The 22,089-nt window shown below is 43.7% G+C and overlaps 1 protein-coding gene across 3 annotated transcripts in view; it reads right to left on the reverse strand.

The window, feature by feature from the left end:
- CACNA1H (calcium voltage-gated channel subunit alpha1 H) overlaps positions 1-22,089 on the reverse strand; it is a 457,965-nt gene that overhangs the window by 384,196 nt on the left and 51,680 nt on the right. The window lies entirely within an intron of this gene.

The following is a 22,089-nucleotide window of genomic DNA, read 5'->3' on the forward strand; positions in this document are numbered from 1 at the left end:
GGGAATTATACATGGGACAGAGCAGCGAAAGGGTTAATACACAAAGGTATTCGGCTTATAGCACAGAACGATCCTAAGCACCACTGCAACACAAATAACAAAACAGCAAAACCCTTCATTGGAGTTGAGTCTAAATCCTCCAGGGGAATGACAGAGCAGGAGAATCCAGATGCAGAACTGATTTCCTGCTCCCTTTTCCCAGAAGCACTTATTTTAGAAAACACAGAGATCTGAGCGTTCCTACCTCAGCCACATCTCCATGCCTGGGTTGGGTCTGTCACTGAACCAGAGGAGAAGCCAGCACTAACTACTGATAGACCCCATTTTAGGTCATGTGATGGGGCTTGGGAATGTTCCTGTTTATACCCTCACCCAGTGCCACCTAGTGCTAGGCATACAACATTGCAACTTCCCGCAGGGAATCTGTCAGGTCTCAGTATGGCGGTGGTTTGTTCTAAATCTGGCGTGTTCTGCCTTCCCTGGGCGAGAGATGGTGGTGAGCCCTTACTTCCTCCTGGCTACAGGAAGGTGCCAAATTTAACTATGAAAAAACAAAATCATGTGAGGGACAAACAGCATGATAAAGCAGAGGAGGGATAGCTCAGTGGGTTGAGCATTGGCCTGTTAAACCCAGGGTTGTGAGTTCAATCCTTGAGGGGGCCATGTAGGGATCTGGGGCAAAATCAGTACTTGGTTCTGTTAGTGAAGGCAGGGGCTGGACTCACTGACCTTTCAGCTATATGAGATAGGTATATCTCCATATATTATCTGAGGCTGATTAGCAGGAGCAAAAGGGAGGTTGATCCCAGGCACTATAAAACTAGTTCCCAGAGCCATGGGTTAGTTCAGGTGAGGACTATATACTGCTTGCACTTCAGCTTAGCAAGGAAACATGATCTGGTTGTGAGAGTGGGGAAACCTCGGTTCAGTCCCTAGCCCCAGACAGCCTGTGTGACATTGGGTAAATCACATAGGGTATGGTTAGGTAATGCCAACAGCCCCCAGTTGTCAGCAGGTGGAATTAAATCTGGGATCACAGGAGCTAAATGTATGAACCTCTACTGCATGAGGTGAAAGCCACACGGCTCTCAGTTAAGGCTGTAGCAGACTGATTGATGGGGACAGAGCACCACACCCAGCAGGCATGGGTTCCACTTATACTACAAAGACTACGCTCGCCTCGGGTCCATTGTACTTATCAAGAATAGGAGACTTACTTTAAAAACCTCTACAAAATAAATTTAACTAAGAATATTTCAGTAATAACATTCCTATGCTATAGGTACTCTTCTTTCAGCCCCATTTTTAAGCACATTAGAGCCCATCAACTACTTATATGGCCACCATTACCACCTGAGTGTATCACAGTCTTGAATCTCGGCAGTCCTGCTGACCGACACAGCTGTGCTGATATATAGTTCAAGTGTAGCTCAAACCCTAGTCTACCAGCTCCCAATCTGCGAAATAGGAATAATAGCCCTTCCCTACCTCCCATGGGTGCTGCAAAGATTCAAGACTGTGAGACACTCCAGTACCATGGTGATGGGGGCTATAAAACTGTGCCTTAAGGAAAAATACTTACAGCATATGAACGTTACCGCTGAAATGTTGTAAGTTAATTTTATTTATTTACAGAGATTTTTAAATTAAAGTCTCCTATTCTTGATAAGTACAATGGATTCTTTTCTTGGCTGTAGGGCATGGACAAAATCATCTACTGTATAAACCTTTTCTTTCTCTAACTGTTATATATATTCTAGTCTCCTGCTATATGTACCTTCCTCGTCTTGATTTATGCATTTGCTCAGTTAGAAAAGGTCAAGCAAATGGAACTGGCCCTTCCATCTCTGGGGTGTAAGAGTCTTGAGAAGACAATCCTTCCCAAACTGTTTTTGCTCCAGTGTGCCCACAGCTGATAAGTGCATTGTCTGATTTCTGTGCCTGCAAAAATTCAGCAGAGGTCTTAAAATCATCGGGGCATTGGGGGAGTTGTTTGTATGATTTGTTTGCCGCACGTGCTTGTCAACAAGCTGGACACGGGGAAGCTGCTGCTGTCACACAAAGAACAGTGTTAGGCGCAGCTCATTAGCTGAAAGGGGATTGGCGTAGCAGGAACACTGTCAGTTCTGCACCAACAGCTAAGTTCAAGGCTTCACCACTGGCTGTGACACATGAGCTCAACACAAGCGGTTTCTTTAGCGCTCGCTTTGCTTTTATCTCGTTTCATTTTAAAGTGCTAGGCTTCTCAGCAAAATAAAGTGGGATCTCCCTTCAAATATCTCTGAAACAAAGATGGTTTTTTTTTTGTCCCGTGCAGTCCTCACTGATCTATTCTACTCTCTGCTCTGGCTTTCTCAGCAACTTTCTAGACCCAAAATAATAATAACAAATCAAATAATTTAATAATAAGAAAACTATATCATGATACGTTTGTTTATGTGAACCCATTCATCCCAGGATATCAAAGCACTTGATAAATATTAAGCTTTCTCCTCCTTTGAGCCATTGCAAACTCTCACAATTTTATTGAGGCTCTGAGGGTACTGGTGGTGTTATTTGTAAAAGCCCCAGCTTCTGGAGTCATGTGTAGAGGGAAGCTTGAAAATGTCAACCTCCGGGGTTCAAAAGCCAGAAGGCAAATACAAAGAATCCAAATTTATTTTTAATAATCACATCTTTATCAGGACTTGACTCAGGGGTTTATGAATGCTTGGGTTTGGCACTACTGATTCCACCGATTTTATAGATGAACTGAGATAAGGGAAGTTAACAAACTTGTGAAGGTCACAGAGCCAGTGCTGGCCCTTAAGTAGCTCACAAATCACTCCTAAATTAATATGACACATTACATTTGCAGAAAAAGTTGTACTGTATAGAGTATTAACACTCAAAGATACATGCACCTCTCAAGTCTAGTGTTAAGAAGGAGTCTCTCTCTTCTACAATCTCGATGACTGTTTGCCAGGATTATAGCATGAAACATCAGAGGTAAAGGATTAAGTAAAACTCTTTTAATTTTACAAGACATTCAATCAACTGATTCTCATTTCCAATCAGGTGTTAATTACAGCTCTGAGTATCTGAATGTTTAGTGCAAACAGCGCCAGTGCAAATACTACAAATGCCATACTATTTTTGTTTAATGGGGTGAAATACTTTAAGCTCCTATTGGAGGATCCCTGCAGAGTTATTATGCCATCAGACTTGCAGAAAAGCAACCAAAAAAAAAATACAGTATTTAGAATCCATTAAGCGCAGGGGACTCAATGACAGCAATCTCAGAAAATTCAAGGTCAGCGGGACCTCAGGAAAAGCTTTAGTGAAAGTGCTACTTATAAGTCTATCCCCAAATCTGCCGTCAAAAAAAGGAGGATTTAATAATTATGATACTTTGCGAGTCCAGCTTATTTCTGTTGTTCTAGCCAAGGATATAGATTTCACTCTTTCCTACTGCCTTATTTCATCCCCTTCCTGATAAGAGCTTAGGTACAATGGTGAAAGGTGTTATACAGAACCTTAAGATAGATGAACCCCTTCGGCCAAATCCTGCTTACTTTACTCATGTAAATAGTTCCACTGAATCAATGGGATTACCCGTGCTTTAGGCAACCTGGATTTGGTTGCTTGATTCTTCACAACTGGGCAGGAAATAGAGAGGCATCCTGATCCCATCCGATTTTCTATACTTCTTGGCTTTCTGTACTGCTAGAAATACCATGATGATTAGCAGTATTTCACCACTTCCTTTCCCCATCCTGGCTGTTTCAAGGAAGGAAAGACACAACACAGGAGTTATACCAACTTTTTGTGAAGCTCAAAATTTTTTGTCTGGCTTCAAGGTGAAGATTTGGGTAAGTTCTTACCTCCAAACCAGTTCACCCATCCTTAATTTAAAGCCGGTGACTTCACAGCCACTACAACAGATAAATCAAATGACCTCTGCTGAGTCTTACTACTGATTAATAGAAAGTCCAGTTGTATGAAAAGTCTTTGCTCTTAAAAGACTTGATCGTCTACACATCGAAATGAGGCAATTCCTCATTTCAAAGGGAAACTTATTTGAAAATGTACTGTGAGTTATTATAAAGGTAAAGCTCTGGTACAACATTTAAAAATAAATATTTATGTCCCTTCTTTTTTTAAAAATAAGCTTCGCTTTTATTGTTCATATTATAAGGGGAAAGGTTCTTACTTTTTTGGATGATTCCTGGGTTATATTAAGTCAACACTTTAAGGCAGCGTAGTGAACAAGTACTACCCACATTGCAAGACAAAGAATCATTCCAAAGGAAAGTATCATCCCCCATAGTCTCTGGGGAATTCCAAAGTTTCTGAAGTGCGGCAACTGTACAAGGCTTGTCCATTCAAACACTGGTCGGGGATGGATGACATGGCAGAATAGGTCTCAGCCAAAGCCAAGATCAATGATCCCATTTATAGCAGTGTATGGACAGTTTAGCTTAAGTAGTAGCAGTGCATGTTTCTCTCTAGAGGTTCCCCAGGTCTATCAGCAAAGATGGCAACTGTGACTCCTGTACAAAGGAATAAGGGGGACTAAGACTTCCCCCTTAGACTCCTGCAAGGGCTACCAGGCCAGGTACACAAGAGGAAGCAGATTTTGCGGCACACTTAATCCCCATATGGACCAGTTTTGCAGGCAACAGTGAGAGCCCTGTACTAGACCAGCACCGAATTGCTACCCTCTTCATGCAAGGGGAAAGAGGAGAAGAATTGTGACTCAGAGGGGGAGCTGCACCTGGAGTTGGGCAGGGTATCTGCCATCACTTGCTTATGTTGTGTTAAGGCAAAGAACCCTTGGGAGTCTAATTAAAAACGATAGAAAAAAGATTTTAAAAGAAATTGTCTGATTTTTTTAGTTCAACGGTTAAACACGTAGAATATTTATTTAAAATACCCCTTTGATTGTGGTAAGGCACAATGCCGATTGCATGTCCTGACCTCCTTCTGGGTGACTGGTGTATTGCTACATCCCGCCGATGGCAAGGCTAGATTCTATTACAGCGTAGCCCCCAGGTGGCTGGGCGCCAGAGCACTGCAGAAGTTGGTGAATATTAACATGGAACTTTCTTCAGTATGAAATGAATGTGAGCAGAGCCTTTGGACAATTAACATGGCCAGAAAACTAACAAAGGAATATTCCAAAGTACTGTTTGAGAGCGGGGTGTTTTACATTATAGAAAGAGTTCAGATGTTAAGAAGAGACAAAACATTCACTTCAGACTGAATTAAGCCATGGGGACCTTTTTGTTCAAAGCTGTTCAGATTTCACATGTTATTAGATATAGGGAAACTGGGATTTAGAAACCTATTTTACAGCCAGGTGACATCTGAATTCAGAGTGAAAGGCACTAAATTTTATTTCAGTCTTTCATGATTTATGTCTGTATTTCCAAGAATTATAGGAAGCAGAGATGAAAGAGATCTGTTATGCCATCTTGTCTATCCACAGTCAATGTTGTATTGTTCCTTTCCATTAATTCTCCATTGATTTGATCAGTCTAGTTAGAATCGTTTCAAGTAATTGGGGTTTCCATCATTTCCCTGCTGTCACTGATAGGAAATTTGCCCAACATTCAGGTTAAAATTTCTTTTGTTTTGTTTCTTTCCCATTAATTCTTTTTATATTCTCCTAGATCACCATATCCATTTTAACATTCAAGATCTCTTCAATTATCTCAGGACAATTTACCTGAATCTCAGCCTTAAATTCTTCTTCCTTAATTTCAGTCTTAATTTTTCCAGTAACATCTGTAAGTGCTTTCATGGGTTGGATAACTGGAACAATTAGTGTGAAGTAAGAGCTCATATAATGGATTTGATTCTGTGACACTAACACAGGCCCAGAGAATTCCATGAGACTGAGCAAACACAAGTGGCGCTGCTAATGTGTATGCGGTTATTTTTAATTCTCTTCGTGTAGTTTAAAAAAGTAGAAATCTGTACAATCACTGTATACCCTGAGCCAATCCATTTATTTCAACATAAATCTTTCATGCTTGCTACACGAGAGAATGTATGTTGCAATCATAAAAATTCATGAACCAAAAATATAGATCTGTAAATTAAATTAACGCAGTGAAAAGAGGCAATTGGTGCTGTCACAAAATACAACTAATATGAAACTATTGATACTCAAGATCAGCACCTACATACCACTGGAGGCTATCCAAGACATTCCAAGTTGGTACCTAAAAGTAATACAAAGTGGCACGGGACTTGTGCTTTGGCTCTCAGAACAATTCCCAAATTATCTCAACCAATGGTACTTTATTGATGGGAACTGCACATCGTGAATCTTGTGCATATTCCAGTCCATGCTCATATTTTGTTGATTCACCGCAAATGGCGAGTCGCATCCCCAGATGAGCATAGAGACATGAAGGGCTGTGTCTGCATTCATTTCAGATTTTTCGCTTCCTTCCAGGATGCAAATGAAGTCTGTGTCATCACACAATGCGCCTGATGAGAGTTTGGATTGTTTGCTCATTCCCATGGTAGCAGAAAAGAGGAAGTGGAATCCTCTGCAGATCATTACGGTCTGCAAACGGATTTTGCCTGATTTTCAACCCACTCTGCGGTGGGTTGGTTGTTTGAGAGAGAGATGGGAAGAGAGAATAAAAAGGGAGAGAAATAAATAGTCCAATAAAAACAGTCTGAAAATGGAAGGAAGATGGGTGGAAAAGAACAAAAATCGAATGAAAAAAAAAGGATGCATATGTCTCCAATTTACAGCCTGGCTTTTGGGGAGCTTTAATTCATAATTTATAATGCAGGCCACACTTTAGCTTGGGGGGGGGGGGGGAATCAAAACTCCTGAATCATCCTGGAAACTCCCTGGGTTTAAATGATAGAAGTACGTGAAATCGAATTACTCTAGTTTTGCAAATCCAAACTAGAGCATTTGAGGTCTGCAAAATAAATTCCATGGGACTCGCCCATCTTTACTCTATGTATCTATATACTGTATATTGATTCAAAGATTCACATATTTTAAGGCCAAAAGGGACCATTATGATCACCTAATCTAACCTCTTACATAATAAAAGCTGTAGAATTTGACCTAGTAATTCCTGCATCAAGCGCCAAATGAACAGCAAATATAGGCTGGAAATGAGAAAGTTGCTGACAATCAGGGGAGTGAGGTTCTGGAACAGCGCCCCCCATAGGAGAGCAGGTGGGAAACAACCTAGTTAACTTTAAAATGGAACTTGAAAGTGATTGAACAGGACTGTATGCTGGGGTTGCCTATGACAGCAGGGGACTGGATAAGATAACCCAGGAGATCCCTCCAGTCCTACATTCCTAACACGCACTCCTTATATTCTTCTAAGTATTTATCTGGCTGCTGGTTGTTAGAAACATGGCCTCACCAGATTAGATTATTGGTCCATCAAAACACCCATAGTGTTCCAAGCCAATACTGGTACATGGGTGAAAACATTCCCTCCTGACCGCTGCAATATCAACTTAAGCTCTTCAGAATGAGATGCGGTTAGCCCGGCAGTATCTTACCATCTATAATTATATACGTCAGGTGTCATGACACTGGGCCGGGCAACACACTGGTTAGAACACTCGTGGGCTGGCGGCACTAACGCTTCCATTATTGTTATCACCCATGGAGCAACATCTGTGCTACAGAGGGAAAAGTCTAGTGTAGACACCCTGCTGCACGAGTCATCCGAATCTTTTTACGCAGTTAGCCTTTGGGCCAAAAGCCATGAGAAACTTTTCCATTTAGTAGACGGATGAACATGCCAATGTCATTCCAGAAAGACTCTGCTATGCCCTTCCCAATGGAGATGTCAGGCCTAGGAATTGTACATGCTATGCTAAGCAACTTAATGTGCCATGAAAAAGTTATAAAATGTATTTTTGAAGTCTGCCTTATTTTCCTTATTACAGAAAATAGCTAAACAATAGATAATTAGTATGCAGAATAGACAGGCTTCAATTTATACATCTCAAAGGAGAAGAACCAACAAATGTCAATTACACAGGAGCACCATGTATATAAGCATATATTTATTTTTCCTCTAGTTTTGATCTCGCTTTCTCTCTCTTTGTAAGGATAGCACCCACATAAAGTGGAACAACTGACAGCAGTGGAAAATGAAGTAAGGATGAGCTGGTTAATTTAATATTTCTTCCCCTCCTCCCCCATCTCCTCCAAAAGATCAAGTGAACAGACAAAACTGCAACTGTAGATCAAAAGCTCTGTTTGTTTCTGGCAGTTGGGAATGTAGTGACTACAGTAAGATATTTTACAAAGTAAACGGTGAGGTATAAATAATGAATCAGAGACTGGAATGAAATAAGTAGATTTATCTCCTTTCTCAGCACAAAGAGTACAATATGTTCAATGTGCACCACAAGTAGCAGAGTTGGAGAACTCTGGAAACACCTAGTACTTAGCACTTATATTCAAAAGGTAATATGGAAAGGTCAGCTAATCAATCCCCATGTAATCCACGTTAATCGGGTGTGGATCTTTGTCCCCTTCTAGTGTCTAAGCCACGTAAGGGGTTTATGCGTACTACTTCCCCCAGTGAATGGGCTCGGTCTTTTATCTGACAAAACAGAGGTTCACTCTTTTAGATTCACGGGACGTGGGTTCAATCCCCGCTGATGTCCCAAGAAGATAGTCATTACACTTACAAGATCCCTAGGAGGGGACTAAACATTATACCTGGGTTTTTTTAACAGATGGGGTCACCGAGACACAGATGGAGCAACACGTCTGAGGCTACTCAGGAAATCAGTGGCAAAGCTGGGATTCAAAGTCAGTATCTTTTGGCTCCTCATTTTGTGAGCCCTCCCTGAGACCACACAGCACTGAGTGGGGCCACTTGCCACTACTTTGGATAGAGACACCCTGGGAATTTCAGTATTTTACGCTGCTTAGCATTCAACAGCTTCCTCCCACAACCCCTGCTGGGGGAGATGTACATGAAGAACACCAGCCCACAAACAGACACAAACACTGATGAGCTGAACGAACGCTAAACTCTTCAGAGTTAAAGTAAAACACCTGAAAGTTTGGCTGCCTATCCAGACTTCCCAAGTCTGCAAGCTTGGCTGGAAATCTCACAAGAACTGGCTCTCTTGAAATTTCCACACAGGCCAAACTTTTTTTAGGAAAATCTCTTATTACAGACCCTTCCAATCCCAGTGATGAACAGAACCACAAAGAGCAAATAGGCACAGGATTAAAAATGGGAGGTGTTGGGGCCCCCAGGAATGGGCCCGTCTTGGTTTCAGTTTCACGCTGAGGGTTGGGTCATTTATTAGCCCAGTTAAAGTTCAGATACTGTGACTGTTGCAGCATGCTACGGGGATGCCCCTCACAAATGGAGCTGGTTGAAAAAAATGAGGGACATTTGTGAAAATTTTGTCAAAAAATTCCTTTTTTTTTTTTGGATGGAATTTAAAAAATTGACAAATTGTCATTGAGAAAAATTAAAATTGGGAACATTTGGACCAGCCCTGCCCTCCAGCACTCCACAATCTGCTAAAAGCTCCTGAGTTCGGGTCAACTTCTTCAGAAGCTCTGGTTCGGTCGGCAAAACTCTGCTGCAGCTGCAGAGAAAAAGTAAAAAAGGTTGAGATGCCCCCGCACCAAAGCAGACACTCTAGGCCTCATTGCCTTCTTCTCTGTGGTTCCAGTTCAGGAACATACAGGATTCGGGAGTGAGGAAGCAGGGACAGGTATGTTTGGCCAGCTGTTGTCCCTGGCCATACATAGCTTTAGGAGTTGCTTTCAGAACTATAAGCCTTTGGCCTCCTGGACCCCACAATACAACCCTCAGTAGGTATGTAGCCAACAAACAATCTCTTATTTAAGGACTTTCATAGAACATCAGGGTTGGAAGGGACCTCAGGAGGTCATCTAGTTCAACTCCCTGCTCAGGGCAGGACTAATCCCCAAACAGATTTTTGCCCCAGATCCCTAAATGGCCCCCTCAAGGATTGAACTCACCACCCTGGGTTTAGGAGGCCAATGCTCAAACCACTGAGCTATCCCTTTCATTCTGAGATATCAGTGAAATGCATCCATGTCTCAGTTACAGAGCAAACCATGGGAACAACTGGTTGCTATGGACAGATAGGAAGTGCACTAGGTTCTTGCTTCTTTAATCATAATTTAATTAGAAAATCTCCTTAGAGCCCCATTGAAGAAACAAGCACATGTAAGGTGCACATGGGCATGTTACTGGATATTCAGATCTCTGGAAGGTTTCTTGTCAACAGTCAAGACGTAGTTCAAGAAGCATCTCTCAGTGGGAAGCATTCAGCTAAACAAAACAAGGCCCAGGCCCGGGGGAGAAGTGACAGAGGCTAGGACTGCAATTTGCAACTAAGACCTATAAAATTAATTTCTAAAATGCCAATACAATTCAATGTAACTATCAATTAAATGTCAGTGTTAAAATCTTTCTGCCTCTGACCCCTCCCCACCCTATTAATTCCACTGCCAAGAGTTAAATATAGGGATTGTCTCTGTTCAGTGATAAAGTCGCAGCCATGAGTTGTTTCACCCCAGACTCAAATCTGGATATTTTCTCAAATTTTAATATACTAAATATTTTTAAAAGATGTGCACACAGTCTCAGTGCCTCCTCTTCTCATATCCCCTCTCCATCAGGTTCTGGTTGCCATCCACCGTGGAACTGATTCTAATTGGGTAGCTGATCACACCTGCTTGATTATATTACAGGGGTAGGCAACCTATGGCATGCATGCCGAAGGCGGCATGTGAGCTGATTTTCAGTGGCACTCACACTGCCTGGGTCCTGGCCACCGGTCCGGGGGGCGCCGCATTTTAATTTAATTTTAAATGAAGCTTCTTAAACATTTCGAAACCTTATTTACTTTTCATACAACAATAGTTTAGTTATATATTACAGACTTATAGAAAAAGACCTTCTAAAAAGGTTAAAATGTATTACTTGCATGCAAGACCGTAAATTAGAGTGAATAAATGAAGACTCGGCACACCACTTCTGAAAGGTTGCCGACCCCTGTTATATTATTTAATATTTGAATTGTAATATTGGCTAGATGCTATTAGGGACCGGAGCCCCATTGACCTAGGTACTGTACATGTATAATGAAAACACAGTCTCTGCCCCAAGGAACTTACACCACGTGGTCCTTATGCAAGTACCTCCCAGTGACATCAATGGAACTAATCATGAGTGAAGATTAATCATGTGAATCAAGGGTTTGCAGGATCGAGCTGTGTGGTGGGGCAGCTGCCCCACACAGGCAGAAGAAGGGTTAAAGCAGCCTTGGGGTGGCTGTGTGGAACCCAGCCAATTAGAAGAAGGCTTATTGAGCCAGCCAATAGGGAGAAGGCTTAGTGGAGCAGCCAATCAGGGCCAGGCTGGCCCATATAAGAAGGGCTGCTGAGCAGAACAGAGGGAGGAGGCCTGGATGCCCTGTAGGAGGGTTGAGTGAGACAGCACCACGGACAGAGCAGTGCTGGGGCAAGGGCAGGGGAGCAAGAGGGAGCTCCAGCCTGAGGATTGCCAGACTGAGCCCTGATACAAGAGCGGAGTAGGAGGAGGGGCAATAGGTGGCTGCTGGCTATAGGGCCCCTGGGCTGGGACCCAGAGTAGTTGCCCTCCACTTGTGACCGAGGGGAGTGGCCAGTGCATGGACTGCATTTTGCTACCAAGGCGAGTGGCTAGACCAGAGACTGCAGTTTGCCATCGAGGCAAGTGGTTGGACTGAGGACTGTTGGGTCCCCTGGAAGGAGGGAGAGAACTGAGTGGGGCACAGTGGAGGGTTGTGTCCAGAAGAGGACGCTGCAGTCCGGGGAGCGAGGTGGGTCCTAGAGGTGGAGGTGAGAGTGATGAGGGGCAAGACACCACTAGACAAGGGCGCTCTGGTGAAATGAGAGCTAAGTCCCAAGATGGCCAGCAGGAGGCGCCGTGGCGGCGAGTCGAACCCTGTTACAAGCTGAAAGACTAAGCTCCTCAGGTGTGAGACCTTTTCCTTATTCATTGGTCTATAAAGCACCATTCACATGTGCTGCTTTATAGAAAATAAATAGTTCGGCTAAGTGACAACTAAGGATGTGGGAACTGTCCACAAACATCTGAAGGTTATAACCACCAAAGGAGAGGAGTTACTTCAGGTTGGTTCAGGAGGTACAGCTAAGAGCATAGGAACTACTAGACTGGATCAGACCCATGTCTATATAGTCCATTACCCTGTGGCAAACAGTTGCCAGCACCAGATGCCTCAAAGGAAGGTGTCAAAACCTTAAATTCGCATCCTAATCCCTAATAATTAGAGATTGGTTTAAAACATAAAGCAGGCAGTTTAAAATCTTTTGCACAAACTGCTTTTACACTGGATATTCTTGTTATCCATAAAAGAGTCCAAATCTCTTTGAATCTTACTAAATTATTGGCCCCAATGACCATCCTGTGGCATTGAGTTCCACAGGAGCAATGGGATGGAATCAAACAAAAATTAATAGGACAAATACCTGGACGAGATTCCTGACACAGAGATATATTAGGCTGCGGAATAGCTTCCCAAAGGAACTGGCAGTAAGCCACTGATACTAAACTGGACAACAACATTAGAAAGTATGCTGAAGTAAGCATTTCTGCCATGGCTGGGATTTGCAATGTACGTGCCCTGTTGGGAACTGATCTATTCCCATCTCTAACGTCTACAATGCACAGGCATGATTTCACCAAGCCCAAAAGGCTATCAGAATATGGCTTTGCACCGTCAGCATCCAAAGCTTTCCCACAAGATAGCAATAAGAGTGGTGCTAGAGTACAGCCAATTGAGTTACCTGACTAGCTGGAGAGCCGTTAGTTGCGCTCTCTTGATATGCATCTAAACATTTAATCAACTCATTATTACGTTTCCAGACTGTCACCCTCTGTCTGTCTCCACCTTCCTCAGCCCCTTTTGTAGTCGATATGCTCAGCCTATCCACTCAGGACACCTCTTCCAGCATATCCACCCAAACAAGCTCAGGTCAGAGCTGCCCCTTCCGCCCCCACCTTTCCCTGTTGCCTTCCACGCACTGGAAATCTAATAATCTCCACGATTATATGGAATAGGCTCTGGAATCCCTTTATGAGCAACACTGTTCTATACCTCCCCCTCCCTCACACCCAAACACATGGAAAAATTAATGATGGAAAAAACACAGCGTTTGCTACCACGGTCTTTCTGGCCAAAATAATCATGCTCTAGGTGACTGCACGCACCATTACAAGCCAATCAATCCTATCGATTAAGATATAAGGGCAACTGTCAGTGCAAAAAAAGCAGCGGGAATTGCTAATCTAATTTGAAGCAGGCTATAAAACATTACCACCTTCTTCGTTACTTTTGAGCACGCTGAAGGCTTCCCGTCTCTGTCGCCGGCCTGTGTTGTACAATTTAATTGGATAACAACTCTCAGTAAAAAAATGAAATACAAAGGATTTTTTCCCCTCTAGACTCAGAAGGTGCCTCTTCAAGAGGCGAGTGCAAAAGATGAAGAGACAGAGAGAGCGCGCTAACCAGCTGCTGATTAAATAAGTAATTCACAATAAAACTACTAAATGTCTCTCCAGATTAACAATAGGATGATCAGTGCTTCTGGACATTACAGTCTGAGCCATAGCCGGTGTAACTCCATGCGGCTCCATCAACTTAACTTGCACCAGCTGCAGAGGTGGCCCTTGGTCTTTATTTTATTTGTTTCCTAAAGGAAACGCAGAAATGCAGAAGATTAACGACTGGTTTTATGGCAGAGTCTGAATTGGGGTCAGTCAGACAATCAGCTTCCGAGTTAGGGAATCAAACAAAACAAAAAAATCGTGCCATCGTGGAAGAGAAAATGTTCATGTTCACCTCTTCATCTTTTCCATTCCTACTGTGTCCTCCCTCCCATCAGTGACAACGTGAATGTTTTGTTTCAAAGATCAGAGTCCTGGGTTTGTCCCCACTGGACTGCTGGGCTCTGACTCGTGGGCGAGATATTAGGCTACTGCAGTTACTCAGGGTTTCTTGCTGACAGGGGCATTCAGGAGCAGACTTGCAGAAGACAGGATGCCCCCAGCATGCTGCCATTAGAACGGGGAGTGTTCAAATGGCACGGCATGCAATTTCATTTCTGAGAGCTCTAGTGAACCTTGCTCCGGCAGCCACTGGAGCTGGTAGCTTATTTATTTAGTCTCACTGAACCTTTAAGGTAAAGCAGCCCCACTGAGGTTTGAAAAGCCAGTGTTTTTCTGAACCCCCTGGGAGAACTTTGGGAGTGTATCAGGGAAATGAGTAAGCAGCTTTTCAAGGGACGATTTATTTATGGTACGAGATTTATGCTTCAGTTTTGACTCAAAGACACGGGCAACAGAAAACAGAGGTAATCCCATATATTATATGCATCAAATCTGCGGCTATTTAGGAACTTCACATTATCAGTCACCCCGATGTGCACCAAGGCCACTTAGAATTTCCCAGGGACAAAGAAGCAGAACTTTAATCTTCTTTCTTTCCAAAACTAACTTCTATTTTCCCTCATTTGCCCCCTAAGCCTGCTCCATAGGTTAAGACTGAATGGACAGTGTCAAAATAATTTCGGCCCCAAGTGGAGGTTTTGTAAAAGAAAGAGGTAGGAAGGGGTGTGGCACACCATGACAGCCTTGTACGAATAATTTAATTGTTGTTGGGTTTTTTTGTTTCCCTGTTTATGATTTAACCCTTTCTCTGCCCCATGTGGAATGAAGAGGGAAGCAGGGCCCCACAACTTGCAGGGTTCCTGAGATCCCTGAGCATTTGCTGCAGGCAATGAGCCCCCCAAACCCTCTTCCTTCCCCTCCCCCAATCACAACCATACAAGGAAAGCTGGTGGAGGGAACCGCAAAGATCTAGCTTCCTTAGCCTGGCCCACTCTCGTGGGTGAGGTTGTTCAGTCACATTTTGCCAATCAATGGCCTTTTGCGATAGGCCTGGGTTCCTGATTTGATGTCAATACCCTCAGCCAGACGCTGGGATCCAAGAGACTTCAAGGCCGCTTTACCCGTAAAAGGGACTTAAAATGGCCTTAGTGCAAATAGGACTTAGACTTTTTCTGTTCATGCCAAGCTCCTGTCTGTAGGAGGAGGTCAGTCAGCGTCTGGTCGTCTTTGTTGAGGAGTCTCCTTACCGCCGGTATGCACGATGAATAGCTAAAGGTGAACTGTCAGGCCAGATGGTTTTCTTGGAGTGGATGGAAACCTCCCAGGCAGGAAAGCAGGCAGCTGCTTGTTTTCTGTTACTTACCGTTTCTCAGATTTGGCTAACGACAGCAGCAGAAGCTCTTCTGATTCCCCCCCCCTTGTTTTTCCTTTTCTTATTTCCCAGAGACGTGGAATTAGGGAGGGGAGGGCTAAGGAAATAAAAGGGAGGGGAGGAGAAGCAAGGCACAGTACAAGGTTTGCAGGGATCTAGCCACACACAGCTCCAACTTTTAATAATAAACGAATGCCCTGGTGGAGCTGAGGAAACAGTGAAACATGAGAGTCGGATCAGCGAACATGTCAACTGCTATATCTTCAGTCCAGTGATTACGGAATCAACAGATAAATAGAGTCCAAGGCAGGAGGATGTTTAATACTAGATGACATTTACAAACCGGAGTCCACTGCCTTTCTTTGCGGCAGCAGCTGAGTCAACTGAAATGGGGATTATGCTGCTGGAAAGATTTTTAAAAAAAAGGAAGCCCCGACTAATGGTCTATGACAGAGTGTATAGCCTGTTGCCGGATAGTATCCGAACAGACAGCATGTCAGCGCTACCCCAAGCAGCAGGTAACAGTAAACAAATCGGAGGTAAAATTGATTGCAGGCAAAATTAGCAAATCAATAGCCGATTTGACTCCGAAGAGGCTGGAAAGCTTGGAAGAACCATCTGGAGTTGGGTTCTGCAGCCAGTTTGGAGGACGGCACGGCTGGTTAACAGTACGCATTTCAATGTTGGGTAGCCATAGGCGGCCAGTTCTCTGTTGAATAAAATGTATCCCAGTTGGTCGTCCTGCCCCCCCGAGATCTCTTATTAAAACAGGTCACTTGAAGGCCAGAAACCCGGTCTAAGGCCATCAGATGCCGACACCGTTAGAAGCTTCTACTTCCCCCAGTAAGCAAAGAAACCTCATGAACTGTCAGGTGGGCACAGTGTTTGAACAGGAGGCGAGAGGAAGAATTTCTCTGCCTCTGCTGGACTTCACCTCATTCTCTGGACCCTACTAAACCATCCCAACCACAGGTGGGTTTGTTCATTCCTGGCTTAGAAGGCTACTTATAATGAGGACAGTGAGAGAAGGGCTGACCTCAGTAGGACTAACACAATGTTCCCCCTCCAGATCCAGGGATGACATAGCCCCTGCCCTCTCAGCAGCCCTCCAAGCCTTCCCTGCACAGAAAGCAGATCTGAGTTCCCCTTTATTCACTTCTGGTCGATATTTCTATGAAAGGATACACATTTAGCATCATATATGTGAGCAGAGTGTCCCAACAAGTTGCATCAGGTCACAACTTACCTCCTTTCTGAGGTTTGGCTTTATGCACAGAAGGAACTAAAAGTGGACCATAAAATCCAGCCTGCTTCAATGCTCCAGGCTTTGGTGTCCCAAGGGTTCCTCCAAGGGAAGTGCTCAGCCCATACCCTAGATCCTCTCTCTAAAATAACAATCCTGCTTCCTTTACATCCAGGTGGAGTAATGAGCCACCTTCAAGAATGAATCAGCAAAACACATGGAATATTTTTTCCAGCAGGATCGGTACCTGCTTGCAATGGGCTGAGATTTCAACAAATCACAGCAGACACTGCCACCGGTCACGATTTTATCACGTCTGACCATTTTTGATGTCCCTCCCTGCCGTAGCACCTCCTTGTGTCCGGTCATGGCGTTGCAGGGTTCCTTGGCTCTTGCTCCTGCTGTTGGTCACTTCCTTAGCCCGATGATGGCTTGTCTCTGTCTGCATCTTCTGTGTCCTGGCCTTCCGGCCTGATCACATCTAAGATCGGTTCAGTCCCCTTCTGGGGTAACAAGTCCAAGTAGTCAAACTAAACATCCCACAACAAATCCTGCTTTTACCCTTCTTGGGTTATTTGTGCCTCTCCCCACAGATCCTTCTCAGAGCTTCCCCACTAGCTCCCCTGCCTGGAGACTCCGGCAGCTTTTTTTGGGAAACTTGCTCCTATCTATAAGTCCTATCTCAGGCCACCCACAGCTACCTGCCCTGCTCCCCCTGGTTCTCTCCAGCTGCCTTTCACCAGACCTGTCCTAAAGAGCGGGAACTTGCCTGACTCTGCTCTTAGGGGCTTCTTCCCCTTGACTGAGCTCACAGCTCTGGTTAAGTGGTCCTTTCTCTGATCCTCCTCAGCTGGGGTGAGACAATATAATTAAGTCTCCATCACAGCTGGCTGTAAGAATAGATCTAGTCACAGGCGAGGCTGAGAGTGGTTAGCCTTAAAGGGCCAGCCAGCTTGTGAAACCCAGCTTCTGGAAAGTTTCTATTCTTTTCTTTCTTTCTTTTAAATGTTTAGTCCTCATAGTTATAGAGGAAAAGCCTGAAAATGTGATCTGATTGCATCCCATAGGCTTAGAAATCAGAAACCAAATAATAAGAACCCCATATTGGTGGGGTTTTTTAATCTCATGATTGTTAAACTAATCTCGTGATTTTGGGGGTCTGACTCATGATTTTCAAGTGCTGTAAACACATTTACAAGTCACATCTGGGAATATTACGACTAAAAGAACTTTAAATCCAACATCATCACCATCATCATCACCACTCCCATAACCACATTGGTCGTTGGGGCACCATCACTGATGAGCAATCAACCAATTGTCTCCACCCCTGACGAATGTCAGTGCTTGAGTCGCCGCGAAGTCCATTCCTGTCCACTCTTTTATGTTGTCAATTCATCTCTTCATCTGTCTACCTCTTCTTCTCTTCCCTTGTACTGTCCCTTGGAGGATGATCTTGGATAGGCCAGATGATCTTGTTACATGGCCGTACCACTTCAGCTTGTGCTTCTTCACGGTCGTCAGAAGGTCTTCATATGACCCAGCGTGTTGGTGATGATGTTGTGGATCTCTTCATTAGTGACATTATCAAAGTAGGAGATGCCCAGGATTTTACTGAAGTATCTCATCTCTATGGCCTGTATTTTCCATTCAAGTTCTGCTGTAAGGGTCCATGTCTTGCATGTATACAGAAAATCAAACACACCGTTCATCATTTTTGCACTTTCCTTTTTCCATTCCACTGATTGTGATTAATAAAAATAAACTAATCAATTACAATTTAGATAATAATCAATAATAATAATTAATAAAGAGCTTCAGTTTCACTTTCTAGATCTCATGTCCCAGCACAATGCTGCAATATTTCAGCTGAAAACCTGCTGTTACTCCTCCCTCCCCCCCAAAAAACCCACAAAACCCTTGATTTTACTGGGGAAGGAGGTTTCATTGAAGTTACAATTCAAGAACAAATTTTTATTAATAGCAGTTTAATGATTTCTTTCTCGTATTTAATAACACGTTTAGGGTCTAGCACAAATGAATGTGTGCCACTGTCTGGCTGGACAGAATTTATTACAGTGTTTTCTAGACACTTTTGTTTGATTAGAGAAAGTATAATACAAAAATCAATTTATGAAGTCCATTAACATGTTTGCCTCATCAAGGAATAAACACATCTTTCATTTCACCAAATCAGTGCTATTAATTTTGAAATTAAATGCATACAAGCCTGAAGAATTTCAATATTCTGACAAAAACAGGCAAAGACCTTTATTCTTTTCATTTTCCACATTTGGGGAGAAATGATCAGAGCTCGGACTCATTTCAAATGTTTTGACAGGAGGTTGTTTCACTGAATGATCAGTGAGAGCTGGACTATTTTTACCAAAATTGACGTGGGCCATCTTGTTGACCCACAAATGAAATACGTGTTCAATCACGATAAATCGATCCCCAATAGATCGATCACTACCCGCCGATCCGCTGGTAGTGAAGACGTACCCCCAGTCTCTCATTCTCCTCCAGCGGGTCATTGCTGCTTTAGGAGGGCTCTGAGCTTTCAAATAGTTTCTCATAGGATCTGTGCACTGCCCAGATAAGATGCTAGGTCTACAGTAAGCAGCGTAGATAATCACGCAGCGGAGGGGGTAGTCTTGCACTGGTCCATTTGGAGACGGCCAAATTTAACAATGATCATCCTAATTATTAATACTTTGTATCTGAAGATCTCAAAGTACTTTAATGGATGGGGAGGCTGAAGTATAGAGAGGTTTAGTAAGTGACTTGCTCAAGATCATACAGCAAGTCTGTGGCAGCAGTAGGATGAAAACTCAGGTCTTCTGACTCCTGGTTCACTGCTCTAAAGGCTAAAGCCCGTTGCTACTCATACGCAGTCTTTTCCATCGCTAGTGTCTATGATTCATGGACACCTGGCTGTCGCATGGCCTTGCATTTTAAAAGGACTCTGCCAATTCGAGTTTTTGTTTTTCTTTCCAAGTTTGTCCAAAAAAAAAAAAGATTTTTTGGTAGCATGCCCTTTAAATAGTCAGGGCCAGATCCTCAAACGGCATTTAGGCACCCACTGAAATCAGGGAGCCAGCGGCAGCCGGGTCAGTCTCCTAGCAACACCATGGGTGTAGCTGGCCCTGGCAGGGGCTGCCTGAATGACTGCACTTCCTGACGGGCGCGGGGGCAGAACTAAGCTACTATTTGACCCAGCAGCAGCCAGAGCTCACCAGCTGGGCGGTTTTCTGGCAACCCTGCCAGCTGCTCGATGGGTTCCACGCCGCACCCGCGCTTGATCCTGTACCTGCTCCTGGACAGCCAGCTCTTGCGCTCGCTCTTCCCAGCCTTGACACCCCTGGCCTGCAGCTCCACTTCCCAACCACGCCTCCGGCTCACCCATGGCCATGGCATGTGGCTTCTTATCCCTGGTTCTGACACTCAGCTCTGCTCTCGACTCCGCCCCCGGGTGTCCCATAGCTCTGATTCTCTTCACTCCACTCCAGCTTACAGACCTGATCACCCCTTTTGCTCTGACCATTCGGCCTGACTGCCTACCATCCCCGTCATGCCATCCCCGACAATAGGCACCTAAATACTTTTGAGGATCAGGGCCTATGTTCTGATTTTTTCCCTGTTCCTTTTTACAAATTATTTAATTTATTTGGCACACACAAAAGAAAGACGACGTTTAGAAGGGTCTTTCAGGTGGGCCTGAGAACAACCACAAAACAGCTCAGACCAACCTCCTTCCCTCGGCGCTACTGGTAAGCACCCTCTTGCAGGGACTGGGGAGAAGCAGGTATGGGAGCTCCCCTAATCCAAAGCATGAAAGCGATGTCATCATTGTAATTAACGCGTGAAACAGGATGTGTAATGGACACAGCAAAACACTGAAACTGACCACACACGGAGAGATGCCAAATGTCTGAATAAATAATAATAATAATAAATGCAGAAAGTGAACAAACAGGAATTCCCCCCCCCTAAACCCCTTCATCTATTGTCATCTCAGGAGTTGCTTGTAACAATAGTGAATACAAATGATTTAGATGGAAATAAAGGTCTTTGAGGTGACAGGGTTCCTGTAACACAACAACTCTGTCTCATTATCGAAGATGACGCAACAATGCTAATTGTTTTACACAGAATGAACTGCTGACTGGAAGGGTGAAAGGCGCACTGGCCAGTTAGCATTGTTTTATACTGAGATGGGTGGTGCCAACAGAATTGAGGCAGAAAGATAGAGAGAGATTGTAACACAGGTGTAAAAGAGAGCTTGAGTGAGAGTTGCAAAAGTGCTAAGTGAGTGAGGTGCCTAACTCCTATGGACTTTCAATGGATTTAGGCGCTTTTTAAAAATCCCATGCCTGAATAATATGCCAGTCCAATCTCTGAATTTGGGCGGGGAAAGGGTGGGCGTGGCTGAAGGTGCTACAGAAGACTCAGCCACTTAATCCAAACATTATTTAAAAGGAACTCAAATCTAACATTGAGCTGATCCCATCCAGGGATTCAGAGGACACTGTAAAACATGGGAGCATCACCAAAAGCAATCGATGAATTATTTCTTTATAAATCACTGTAGCAGAGCTATAATTCTTTTATGTACTCTATAGCTTATTCCCTTTCTCTCTGGCTGTCTAGACAGAACAACTGACAAGCAGCTACGAAACCCAAAGCAATAATTCCATCAAGGTGACATTAAAAAAAAAAAATCACAAGAACAGACCTAAAATGGAATCTCCATGCATTACGTTGGTGCATTTATATATATTTATAATAAAGTTAGAACATTTCCATCTGAAATGGGTGCGTGTGAGCACTTCACATTAAAATAAAAAATCATTAGCATTGGCACTGTACCACATGCATATTAATGTCATGTTTTCTACTGCCTGCAGCAAGGGAGGAATCCTTCTGACACTGCTACTGTCTCAAGGCTGGGACCGTGCTGGAATGGGAGACTTCAGAGGGGAAATGGAGATACTGAAGGATGTAGTGCTGTCGATTTAAAAGACAGCCCTTTGAAGGGTCTGATCCTGTTCCACTGAAATCAAGAGGAGTTTTACCACTGGCTTCAGCTGAAGAAGGATCTGGCCCTAAGTCAGAGCAGAACTAATGCCCTGGCATAGTGTTAGGCAAAGAGATGTCCTGATGAAGACCTCACACTCCTTTTTTCACAAGAGTAGGGGTGTCCTCCCCAGTGTTCGGCCCAAATTCCAACATAAGTAACCCCAGCTACCGGCTTCCCCAGGTGGGTTCAATTGGATGCAATATTCTTCACTTCTTGCCCGAAATTAATGTGCGGGACTGTGTGCTGTTAAAAGGATGCTGAGCTTCACCCTAGAGGTGGCTGCATTTCACTGATGGGCAAATCTATCTTTTGTGAAGCACGCAGAGATCCTAAGGGATACTCTATAAATTCAAGATTATTGAATGAAACATATAATACAAGTTTTGTCTGAGTAAGAACTAAGTGAAGACGTCAGGACTTGTACCTATAGGTTATAATAGCTGTGCTGCGGATT

The sequence above is a fragment of the Chrysemys picta genome, chromosome 10 (assembly GCF_011386835.1).
Source record: "Chrysemys picta bellii isolate R12L10 chromosome 10, ASM1138683v2, whole genome shotgun sequence".
NCBI classification, from domain to species: Eukaryota; Metazoa; Chordata; order Testudines; family Emydidae; genus Chrysemys; species Chrysemys picta.